At 36.0% G+C, this 12,790-nt stretch overlaps 1 long non-coding RNA gene across 1 annotated transcript in view; it reads left to right on the top strand.

The window, feature by feature from the left end:
• The window catches only part of LOC125754481 (uncharacterized), a 68,722-nt gene extending 57,165 nt beyond the window's left edge, over nucleotides 1-11,557 (top strand). Inside the window, exons 4-5 of the long non-coding RNA XR_007408819.1 lie at nucleotides 10,702-10,828; nucleotides 11,517-11,557. This is a non-coding gene — a long non-coding RNA (uncharacterized LOC125754481). The remainder of the gene's footprint in view (nucleotides 1-10,701; nucleotides 10,829-11,516) is intronic.
• The last annotated feature ends 1,233 nt before the right edge of the window (nucleotides 11,558-12,790 follow it).

Genomic DNA, 12,790 nt, shown 5'->3' with positions numbered 1-12,790 from the left:
AGTAGAGCAAGAAGCACAGAGGGAGAAAGAGAGGTGTCAGAGTTCACCTGGTTCTTTCACTGTGGATTCTTTTGTGGGCCAGCTGTATCACTAAGGGGAAGGTCCAGCTTATTCCTATCTCTGTGTTGTTCTTGTTTTTTCTTTTTAACATAAAAAAATAGACATAATGTAAAAAAGACTTTTCTTAAAGAACAATTTTAGGCCCATAGCAAAATTGAGGGGAAGGTAGAGATTTTTCATATACCCCTGTCCCTCCATACATATGGTTTCCTCCATTACCAATTTCACTCGCCAAAATGGTACATTTATTACAACTGATAAACCTACACTGACATGTCATAATCACCCAAGTCACTAGTTTACTTTAGGGTTTACTCTTAGTTTTGTATGTTCTTCAGGTTTAGAAAATGTATAATGACATGTAGCCATCATTTTCAGGGTCCTAAAAATCATCTGTGCTCCACCTATTTATCTGTCTCTCCCTACTCCTGGCAACCACTGATCTTTTTACTTTTTTCCATAGTTTTGCCTTTTCTAGAATGTCATAAAATTGGAATCATATAGTTTGTAGCCGTTTCAGACTGACTTCTTTCATGTAGTAATATGCCCTTATTGTCCAACCATGTATTTTCATAGCTTGATAGCTCATTTCTTTTTAGCTTTAAATAATATTCATTCCATTGCCTGGATATATGACAGTTTTATTTATCCATTCACCTACTGAGAGACATTTTGGTTGCTTCTAAGTTTTGGCAGTTATGGGTAAAGCTGCTGTAAACATCATGTGCAGGTGTTTGTGTGGGCATAAGTTTTCACCTCGTTTGGGTAAATACCAAGAGATGTGATTGCTGGATCATATGCTAAGAATAAACTGTCTTCCAAAATGATTGTGCTATTTTGCACTCCCACCAACAATGAATGAGTGTTCCTATTGCTTCACATCCTCTCAGCATTTGGTGTGGTCACTGTTCTGGATCAGGGCCATTTTGAAAGGTGTTAGTGATATTTAATTGTAATTTGCATTTCCCTGATGACATATGATGTAGACCATTGCTAATCTAACTTAGTTCCTCTGTAGTCAGAAAGTGTGATGTGTTTGATATACTTGAAATCTCTTGAGGCTAGCTTTATGGCTTAGCCCATAGTTAATTTTTGCATAATTTTTATGTCTGTTTAAAAAATTATATTTTGCCATTGTTGAATGCAATATTCAGTCTGTCAACAAAAATTTGTTGAGGATCTACTATGTGCCAAGCATTGTTTTAGTTGGTGTAGATACAGCAGTAAACAAAAGGACACAAATTCCTGCTTTTTGGGAGAGCATATCTAGAAGGAGGAATTAATTTAAAAATTAATTAAACATTAAAATTAAAAAGTGGAACAAATATATGCAATAATGATAAATGGTAAGAGAGAAAATAAAGCAGGAGAAGGGTCAGGAGTGCTAGAGGTAAAGTTTGTTCATATTGGTCAAAGATCACTTCCCTAAGAAAGGCATTTTGAGACAAGCCTTAAGAAAGTAAGAAAGTCATTCAACTCTTTGTTAAATTGAATAAAAAAACTAGCTGTTATATTCGCATTTTATTCTAATTATTTTCATCAGCTATATATTCTAGAAATTTATTTTAGTTATTTTGTGAGGACTTTGAGAATTTCTAGAAGTTCCTTTTTTTTTTTTAAATTTTATTTTTAAGTAATCTCTACACCCAACATGGGGCTTAGATTTACAACCCTGAGATCAAGAGCTGCATACTCTAGTGTCCAAGCCAGGCAGGCACCCCTAGAAGTTCCTTTTAAAATCACTACAACTATTCATATTTTCTCCACCAACCTGAAAATGAGCTTAATCCTTTCCTAAAGAAACTACATTTTTAAAAAAGATTTTATTTATTCATAGAGACAGAGAGAGAGAGAGAAAGAGAGAGAAAGAGAGAGAGAGAGGCAGAGACACAGGCAGAGGGAGAAGCAGGTATCATACAGAGAGCCTGAGGTGGGACTCGATCCAGGGTCTCCAGGATCACGCCCTGGGCTGCAGGTGGCGCTAAACAACTGAGCCACAGGGGCTGCCCAAGAAACTACATTTAAGAGAAATTTTGGAAGTTTCTACCAGTTTGGATATCTCCTGCCTTACCCCAATTAATATTGTTAACAATAGGGTTTTATATAATAGTTTATGGTAAATTCATGATACTTAAATTATTCATCTAATTTACTAATGTGAACACTTAACAACATTTTCCTTCCTGGGAAGATACCTTCTCAGTTCTGAAAAACCAATCTACAATTGGATCAAATATCACTATATATCTATCCCTGAATTTAATTTGTACTTTATTTGATTAAAACTCCCCCCATCCTATTAGAAAAGTTTTAATGAGCCTAAAATAACCCACTTTTAATACTTAATTTGAATTTTTTAGTTCAGTGTAAAATAATTCTTTGTATTACAGCAAGCGATATATTTTCTTTAATAATGAATTAATATATGTGAACAAATTATTTCTGGGCCTTAGATTTTTCAACTATAAAAAATAAGTAGATATTCTTATTTATTTTCCTTTTTGACCTTCTCCAATCTTGCTTACCAGTATATCTTCCAAGATACAGTTAGTACCAGGATTCTTCTTATGAGGGAAAGATCTTTGTTTTGGAGAATAATTCCTGAAATTTCTTTGCTAATGGGGAGCAGGGTACATATAAGAAAGTGCTCTGTGTAGAGGTGAGGAGAAGCAGAAAAAGACCTGGAGCCTAACAACATGGTTGGAAGTTGGAACCTGAATTGATGAAAATAGCCAGAAGAGTTTTTAAGGAGGATACTTAATACTCAATTTAAAATCTTTTGTGTTTCTTCAGTGTAAATCGTCTATTTCCCTAATGGTCAGAATGGCCCAGTATAATTTTCAAAAGTTAATAATATGGCTCTCGTGCAGATATAAAGTGAACATATGTCAAGGATTTTATTCAACTAATTAATTAATATAAGCAACTATGATATTAAGACTAGTTCAAATGAGAATGTGAAGAACAGGGATAAATATGAAATCAGGAATGCCAAAGTATATTTGCTAATAGATACAAAACTGGTTAATTTCTTACAAAGCAGTAACATATTATGTTTGGGATGGATCTTTTCTATAAAGCAGAAATGAATTGTATCTTTACTGGGCGTAATTAATTCCCACTGCTTTGGACAGGAATTATTTGCATTACTCTCAGTTTTTTACAACCCTAAAGGAGTTGTAAAACAGCCTAGTTAATAGAAAGATAATCAGAGGTGCACACCTGGATAAAATCAGATAATCTCTAGAGGGTCCACTAGACCATGCCCAGGCCTTCACTGAAAGGACACACCGTAATCTCAGTATTATCTGTTGCTCATTTCCAAGTCATAGGCAATTTTTTGTGACAGAGGACAAGTAGCACCCACGAAGTCATGTGAAAATTGTGGTAGAGGATTGAAGTACTTGTTTGAGGTGATGTGTTAAGGAAACAGGAGAGCATGGGCAGAATAGTGTGACCGCCTGTGCACTAATCCAATTAAGTAGAAACTGGAGTTCTAAGACTTGGGTGATCCTAAGAACAGAGACTGTCTGGGAGGTCTTGGAGGAGGACACTGGACTGTCTATGAGATGTAAACTGGGGCCTAACCAATGTCACCTGGATTTTAGTTGACAAGGAGACCACAACCACACCTGACCTCTTGGCTATACGTTTCATAAAATGATACTCAATTATGAGAGTTAACTTCCTTCAACTTCTGTGAGGAAGCTTTGGAAAAATAAAAAATCCCCAAACCTATTAAGTAATGTAGTATCTTCAAACATAGCAATGGTTACATTGCTTTTCCAAAGGCCAGTCTAACACTTCAACATCCCTAAACCGTAGCTGCTCCTGACTTGGTAGCTAATATTAACAAAAACCATGAGTAGACAAACAGACGTGCTTTTATCAGCAGCAGCTTCTGAAGTATAGTGGCTCATAGTGGCTGAGGAATCTTCTCATCTGCTTTGTGCATCCCTGTTCCTATCAGAGACTGTGGATCACTGTTTGATAAGTTTGGAGTTAACTAGAGAGATCAGAGATCTAGCTGAATTTGGTTCCAACAACCAGATCAAAATCCGAAAATGGCTGTTTTAGACTTCTTAATGCTACAGTGCCATTTTCTAATCTTTGGGAGAAATTCAGGACTGGTTCCGAGAGGCAGCATAGCAGTAAGGATAAGAGTTCTGATTCTATAGCCATACTCCTTGAGGTTTTTTTTTGTTTTTTTGTTTTTTTGTTTTTTTGTTTTTTTTTTTTAACTCCTTAGTTTGAATCATGATGCTACTACCTCTTACTACTCATGTAGGCCTGGGTGAGTCATCTAATTTCTTTCTGGCTTTTCCCTAACTGTAAAACAGGATGGCAGGCATACCATTTTCTTAGAGTTAAAATGAGCATTACATAAATCAATTTGTGTAAAATAAGTTTGACACTTATTAATTACTATATGTATGTTGGCTTTTGTTTTAAGTTGACAGTTTTATCTCACAAGATCAATGTTGAAAAATGTTTCCACGAGTAATATACTTTCAGATGTGTTCAAATACACATACATATGTATACATGTACATATACATACCTGTGCATTATATATGGTCTATATAAAATATTACGTGTATGTATATATGTGTATATATGTATGTATATTTACCAGAGGTATATGAATCAGAATATCACTAGAGAAATAGAACAGGTAAGATATATACACACACTGTATATATATTACATATATATGTATGAAACACATTAAAGAGAGAAAACATGTAGCATATATTTTATATGTTATGTATGTATTATATAATATACATTACTTAATATGTATAGAAATTATATAGTATATGACTATATATATATATATATATACACACACACACAGATGGATTTCAAGGAATTGGCTTCCATAGTTGTGGGGGGTCTGGCTAGATAAGTCTGATATCTAAGGACAGACCCGACAGGCTAGAACCTCTTGGGCAGCAGCTAACACTGCAGAGAACAGGCAAAATTTTTTGTTTCTCAGAGAAACCTCAGTTTTGCTCTTAAGGCCCTTCAATTGATTAGATGAGGCCCACCCATATTATTGAGAAGAATCAACTGAGTGTAGATGTTAACCACATCTGCAGAATACCTTTATAGCAGCAACTAGATTAGTGTTTGAATAAGTGGTTACTATAGCCTAAAACTTACCATCATTAGAGGTTTTCGATTCCAGATTGTACTCCCTGATGTCCTGACTTTAATAAAGGATTATGAGGGAGACTTTCTTCTGGGCACTATTATTCCTACTCTGCTGGAATCTTTTGTTTTCAATTCTGAGAGATACAATTAAGTAGTTATTTGTTAACAATATCCAGCTGCTAATATCCAGAAGCTATTTTTCCTTTATTTTTCCCACTTGAGAAGTGCTTTAAGAAAATCATCAATAAATCAGTTGTTCTAAAAAAGAAAAAAAAAATAAGTCAGTTATTCCTGGCACAAGGGTCTGTCACTTTCTATCATCCACTTGGGGCACAACTTTCCTCACAGGAACTGAAGAGAGTCTTAGGGTGGGAGGAAAGGCCTTACTTTTCTCTCATTTAAGATCCTTGAAATCATGGAATTTCAGAAGATGAAGAGCCGCCCTCCTTCGTCATTTTACAACAGAGGCACAGAAGCCAAAGGATCCAGCATCACATAGCAAACCAGTGTCTGAAACAGGAATACCACAAGATTTTCTAACTCCCCAATGCATCTTTAATTCCTCCTGATCTTTTCCATTCTCCTTGTCTTGGTTTACACATTTTCCTCAGGTACTCAAAGTATAATGACAAAAGTTTAGCATTCAACCCAATGATGCTATAAAGCATCTTAAAAGCCTTTTTGAGGAAACTTAATGTTAAGTTAGGTAGCTATAATTTCATTTTTCCTCCTTTCTGGCAATAGTGGGGTGAATGGTGGAATACTTGATAGTATAATGATATAGATAAGCACAAAAAAGTCTAAAGAGAGAATAGATACTTCAGTTTGAATTACTAAAAATGTAAAAAATGTAAATGAATCTTCATCTCTAAAATGTCTCAACCTATGTAAAAATGGGGAGACTGCTCTGTTTCATTATCTTATGGGCCAGTAACAGCTACAATCGATGTTATCTGAAACACATGGATTTATTTCAAGTGAACATTAATCCACATGGACATGGAGGACACAGTTAGCCTTGTATTAGAATTACCTATGAGCATGTCTGTCTCCTTACACGCTGCAGAAGCCATTGGATAATCAGGTATCATTCATCTGTTTTAACCTCTAGCTCCTAGAGTAGTCCTTGACACATATCTGGCAATTAATAGATGAGATGAATATAGAGCACTCCTAGAATAAAGTCTTCCTCTTGCTGTAATAGAGGTGGTTGGTAATGACAAAACACTTCCCAGTTCTTTTTGAGATGGAGCAAATAGCCATTACTTATTAGTTATTTATAAGATATACTTTCAGAAAATAGATTCAGTGAATTTACACTGGAGCTATCATCAGATGTTTTCAAAGAGGAATGACAAGGCATGAAGATAATATGACATTAAAAGTAACACTGAGTTATTACTTTGCCTCTTTATACATAGTAAGAATGGAACATGAGCTATATTACAGTTTTTTGTGAATATTTTCACTTTTTCCCATTAGAAAGGGGCTTAATGGTAAAGATAAGAATTAATATGTAGTATTTACTTAGTATTATATTGCACATCTAATTAAATGTTGGGCTTGTAATATATAAAAAAGCAATGCCTCAAACTTTTATAACTTTGTTACATGTGTACAGGACTTGTAAAGTTACATTTACACTACTGCAGGGTTAAACATGCAGGAAGATAAAAGTGAAATGGCTAAAACACAGAAGGGTTTCTTTTGGAAGAGAGATTGAGTTATCGTGAGCCCAGCAGTAGACATTATAATACAAGCAGACCTTCTCCTTGTCTAAGCCACAGGCAAATGTCATTATTCAGCAAGATCTTAGCTAGGAAATCCTTTGTGGGTAGTATTTGTTGAAGGCTGAAATGATTTCCAATTTGGAATTTATAAATCAATCATTCTTTGATAGACCTGCATTTCTTAAACATAATTTGAATTCCAGAGCAAGCTCAGTCTCAGGAAGTTCTTATGTTTTAGAGTAAAGTCTGTGAAATGTACTCTACTTGAATTTCTTAATTTTCAGTATTTGGGACCAACCTTATATTACCTTGGAGAGGCTTATGCATTTCTCTCTAAGATTTGAGCTAGGGCAGGGACAGTGTGCTTGTTTCTTATGCACTATAGTACTTAACATATGTAAAAATGGTAGCTGCAATTTCCATTTATTGAACATTTATTTAATGGTCAGCAATTACATTAATAATATCAAAATATCAATTAACTTAATAAATTCTGTTTAATGTAGGCATGGCTCTAGGCACTTGAAACACATTACAGTATTTGATGCCTACATTATTAGCTTTACAAGGTGGATTTATTATCTCCATTGTAAAGGGGAGAACTAGAATCAGAGAAATAAAGGAATCTACCTGGGAAGTAGCAGAGCCAAATTTCAAAGTGAGATTTGTCAAATTCCCCTAAGTGTGTTTCCTCTCTTCCATGGGGTCTGCACTCAACAGATGTTGAATGAATGAATGCTCTTCTTTAAAATCTTTGTAAACTATGTGACAGTTGCCCAGTAATGCATGTAATTTTAAGGATCTCATGGGACATTTAAACTTTTAAGGAATTAATACTGTGTTCTGAAGTAGACATTTTATTTCTAATAGCACAAGAGCAAACATCTGGAGATTACATTAACTCATAAGGTTTGGGAGTATCTCAGTGGTTCTGATAGACCTTGTTTGTTTACACCTCCACACAATACATTGATTTGCTATGGTGCACCCACCCAGGAGAGGACTCCTTATTCACACATGCCAGATCATCGCTTTGATAAGCACATGTTCAACTGAAATCACCTTGAGTAGGGTAGAGTAGGATATAAAAGTGTGATGAATTGACACATAATTCTCATCATGATTACATGCAAAATGTTACAAAATTCTCCTGACTTCTATAGGTAAAGAGTTTTGTCAAACACTGTGTCTCATCACTACAGGAAAGAGCTCGCCAACTGTCACTGACCATGAAGGTTGAATACAGTTTTGAGAACAAAGAGGAAGTGATCCTGTGTTAAATAAGGATAATCTAGACTTTTTATATGGGTTCTTATTTAAGTAAGGCTGAATAAAGCAGTGAACAAAGAGTAAGGTTTATAATTTGTACATACACCATTTACTATATGCCAAGAAATATTAAAAATGGTCTACTTAAATTTTCTCATTTAATCCTCCCACCTAACCCTATGAGGGAGGCACTGTTAACTCCATTTTACAGATGAAGGTGCTGAGTAGCGAAAGTAGCTTGCCAAAAGGCACCAACCCGAGGAGTGGAGGCAAGATTGAAACCAACATCTGCCTAATTCCAGGGCCCATATTTTTACTTCTTTCCAAATTGCTTCTGAGAAGTCTTTCTTGACTCAAGAGTTGAGGAACTTTGACACAGTATAGGAGGTGTATGAGCATCCGATTCTTCACATATTCATAGCTGACTTTTTTCTCCTGTCCTGTTCCACCACCCTGATCCTCCTCCTCTTCTTTCTTTATCCCTCATTCTTTTTCATATGGCCCCCAAACCTGAAAAATTGGCATCTCTCAGTGCCGTACTATTTAATTTGTTGCCAAGCTCTGCAACTTCTTCCTGTACCATGCCTTGAATCAGTCTCTGACTTTTCCTACTGAATTCTCACTACTTCAGTTCAGAGCTCATTGCTTCTTATCTAGAAACCTGAAGTCATTTTCTGACTACTCCTTTACTATTATTATTGTTGTTGTTAGTACTATTATTAATATCACATCTTGTCATTGTTCTAAGATTCATCCCAAAGTTAAGCTGTGGTGATTCCTGTCCCCCTAATTAAAAAAAAAAAATCCTTTCATCTCTTTTGCATTTGGAATTATGTCCAAGTTTCTCACGTAAGGTTGTGGGGAGATAAATTGAGACCTCTTTTCCCAGGGGCTATCTGAAAATACTTGGAGATTTTTCCATCCATTCTCAAGGAAGTTTGGAATTCAAACAGCTCCAGGAAGTAAGTCACATGCTTCTTATCATGAGTCCTGAGGTGTTATTTTACAAGCAGGGCAGTCAAAGCCATGTTACAAAGAGAAACATGATTTCCTCATAGGAGACTAAACTTTGTTGTTTTTAGAAGAAAATTAATGTTTGCTTTAGTGAGATGTGTTTGCCTTGGAGTGACTAGGGAGGAACCCAACTGTGGCCTTTGATGGTTCAACATCTTCCTACCTCAAGGAAGCAGAACACACTTACCCTTCCTTAGAGCCTGGGAACTCTTAAGGAAGGAAAGACTGCTTTAGTATTTGGTTGAATATCAAGGCTCCAATGCTGGCAAAATTCAAGAAGGAGAGGAGGTTTCTTTTCCTAATGAGAGGAGTGAAGCTTTGAGATGAAAGAGTTTGGGATCCCATGTGTGGAGAATTGAGATTGAAAAGGCAATTGTGAGATGATTGCCAGGGGGATCTAAAAGGTGAACCATGGCTGGGAATGAGAGGAGCAATCTCCCTTTCTGTCACTCTCTATAGGCATAAACTCTTATTCTGATTTTTCCTTTCCCTTCCTTTTTTTTTATCCTCCTTTTTCTCCCCCTCTTCCTCTTTTCCACTTACACTCCATCATCTATAAATCAGTTTGTCTGATTATTATCTATCTCCCTCTACTAAAATATAAGCACCTGAAGGCACATAACTTTATATTAATCTGGCTGTCTCTCCAAAGTCTTGATCAGAGAGCATGGCTCAAGTTAGGCACTGAGTAAATGTGTATTGAATGGATGAAGGCAGGCTGGAATAAAGGAAGGCATGAAAGAACCTTCAGAAGGAAAAAAACTGAAATTTTACCCATCATGTAGACTCTGCGGGCCTCAGTTGGACTCAGTTTTTCTATACCATTCTGCTTTGAGAAGCTTATCTGACTTTTTAAAAAGCAAGCTACTTCAATAAGGCTAATATTGAGCAAAAGAAGTAAGGCACAGAGAATGCATAGTATGATTCCATTTATATAAAGTTTAAACCGACAAAAAGAAGCCATATTGTTAAAGGATGTCTTTAAGGTTTGTAAGGCCACTCTTAAAAAAAAAAAAAAAAAAAGACAAGGAAATGATTATCAACTCCAGGATGATGAAAGTTGGGAAGAAAGTGTGGTGGGCTGGGCCATTTTCAGCCGGTGTGTACCCTCACAGTTCTCATGGGTTGCTTGCTCTCAGTTGTACTATTCCAACTTTTCCATGAACTTGAATATAGCTTGAATAATACCTATAGTGGTTTGGATGGTATTCTGCTTACTATTATTGTATAACAAACTACCCCAAAACTTAATGATCTAAGGAAACATTTTATTGTGTTCATAGACTTAGCCAAAGAGTATTGGACTAATTAATTGCTAATCTAGGGCTTGAATCAAGCCCCAAGTTCCAGTAGTTACTGTGTGTACTCTGGCCCTTTACTTCTCTTTCACTGCATTTTTTTCCCTCTTCATCTCCAAGTATTTTGGTCTTCAGGGAATCAGAAACAATAAAGGATGCCATTCTTTTCCTAGGTAAACTTCAAAGCTGGAGATGGCCTTTAACCAGTCTATTGATTTGTCTGAGAGCTTCCATCCTCTAGACTCTGCCTCAGGCCAACGTTTGATGAAGACGAGAAGAGAACAGAACCACAAACATAAGGTAAGGATAACAAGTCAGCTGAAACCTAGAGTAAAAATTCATTATTACAATAGGAGGGAGGAACAGTTTCTTCTCAATAAACTCTAGTCAAAGAGGAGTTGTAGATGAGATTATACAGTGACACCCACATCCAGGAATCCGGACTTTGAAACAAGGCAGTTTGTTGTTTTGGTTGTATAAGGCATGAATATAAACTCATGGTAAAACAAGATCTAGGGTTCCCATTGGGGTTTATCAGTCTTCATGCTGGGTGTGCTCTCTTACTTGGAGGTGATGTTGACAGGTTTGCTGACAGATGGACTCTCTCTCTGCCTGGAGCACAGACACACTCTGTACGTGGCATCTGGAGACAAGACTGTAGGGTAGAAAAAGGTTGAGAAGAGTTAAAAAGCATAGACCAGATTGGCCATTTATACTCAAAGTGTTATTTGCTGGTTACTTTCTTAAAAATGGATTCTCAAAGTAAAAAGAAACATACACCCATAAAACACTATGATAGATCCCTTATGCTCATGCTAGTTATTGGTCTCATTTCAGAATTTTCTCACACTCACATCTATCTACCCAGTGGGCAAGAAGACATGGCCATAGAGCATGTGGTGAAATGTTTGCATTTGTAAAAAATTTGGGGCAAGAGTAATAATGTTTTTTTGTTTTGTTTTGTTTTTTGCCTTGGGGACTGCTGCAGAGCTTAAAGCATCAAAGCATTTGTCCAGAGCACCTATTCAGGTTAGTTTACACTTGTCATCAAAAAAAAAAAAAAAAAAAAAAAAAATTCTGATGTTTAGAACATTGATGAGAATATGAAATACCTCTCACAATACTTTTTCTTTTTGATGTGATTTCTAATATACAACCAAACCTGTGGGTTAACATCCCTGCATAATTTTTCACAGTGATGACTTCTGAGCCCTCTTCCATCAAATACTGTATGAATGCCCTTACCGTTTGCACTTGAAGAGACTTTCCTTACACTGCCCATCACTGTAGCATTTCTTGCTCAGTTCTGGGTGGCTACCTGCTTTTTTCTTTATACCTGTGCTTCTGTGTACCTCTTTGCTGGCTCCAGGCCACCCACACATCTCTCTTCCTCTTGACTCTGTAGGAGGCAGGGAGCATCTGCGTGGGGAAGGTGCTGGCTCACATTAATCTTACTCTTCTCTTTGGCTCTTCTCCATGATACGGATTTTAAATCACTTTCAGTGGAAGTTAGCAAATAGTCATATATCAATAAAAGGCTGGCAGTAGGCTGAAAAAAGAAAGGCCAAAGAAGTCTAGATAACCCATAAACTATTGTTAATTATACTGTTGTTAATCACTTTCTTTTTAAGATGGTAGGAGCAGAATTTTAGAAGTTAGAATATAAAGAATATTTCATTTTGGATCAACCAAGCTGATTGTGAAATCTTCCAGAACCAAATTATCTCTCCATATCTCTCTCTTTCTGATTTTTTACTACATTTTGGCTCATGGTATTTTTGAAGTGCTGTACTAATTATATGTAAAATATAATAGTTGAGCTTGATTGCACATATTGCTCCATAGTCTTTAATGCATTTTGTTGTTTGCCTAAGGGTTAAATATAATTGTTTTAATTCTTTACTTAAAGAGGTACAAGGTAAAATGACTGGCACACGAGGTCATTTTTTTCAATATGTGATTTGTTAACTATCCCTAAAGTATCTGGTATTAAAGGCAAAAATTTGAACAAGAGTGGAACATCCAGTTATATATAATAAACTGTTCAGTGAAATATGTCTGCAGGCTAATTAAAGATACTGAGACATTTTAGACTGCTCAGTACTTTTTTTATTCCAGCAATTTGGCATGTACAGGCCCTGTCTGAACTTCTAAATTAACGTTTACAGCATGAACATAACTTTGCCTGCTAGACAGCCAATCACCAGTATTGTGTTAAAAACAAAAACAAAAACCAGCTTGTGAATGTGAAAGGCTGTAGGG

This window comes from Canis lupus, chromosome 37 (assembly GCF_003254725.2).
Source record: "Canis lupus dingo isolate Sandy chromosome 37, ASM325472v2, whole genome shotgun sequence".
In the NCBI taxonomy this organism is placed as follows: Eukaryota; Metazoa; Chordata; class Mammalia; order Carnivora; family Canidae; genus Canis; species Canis lupus.
The sequence above is the reverse complement of the archived record's forward strand: the minus strand, read 5'-3'. Positions and strand labels throughout refer to the sequence as shown.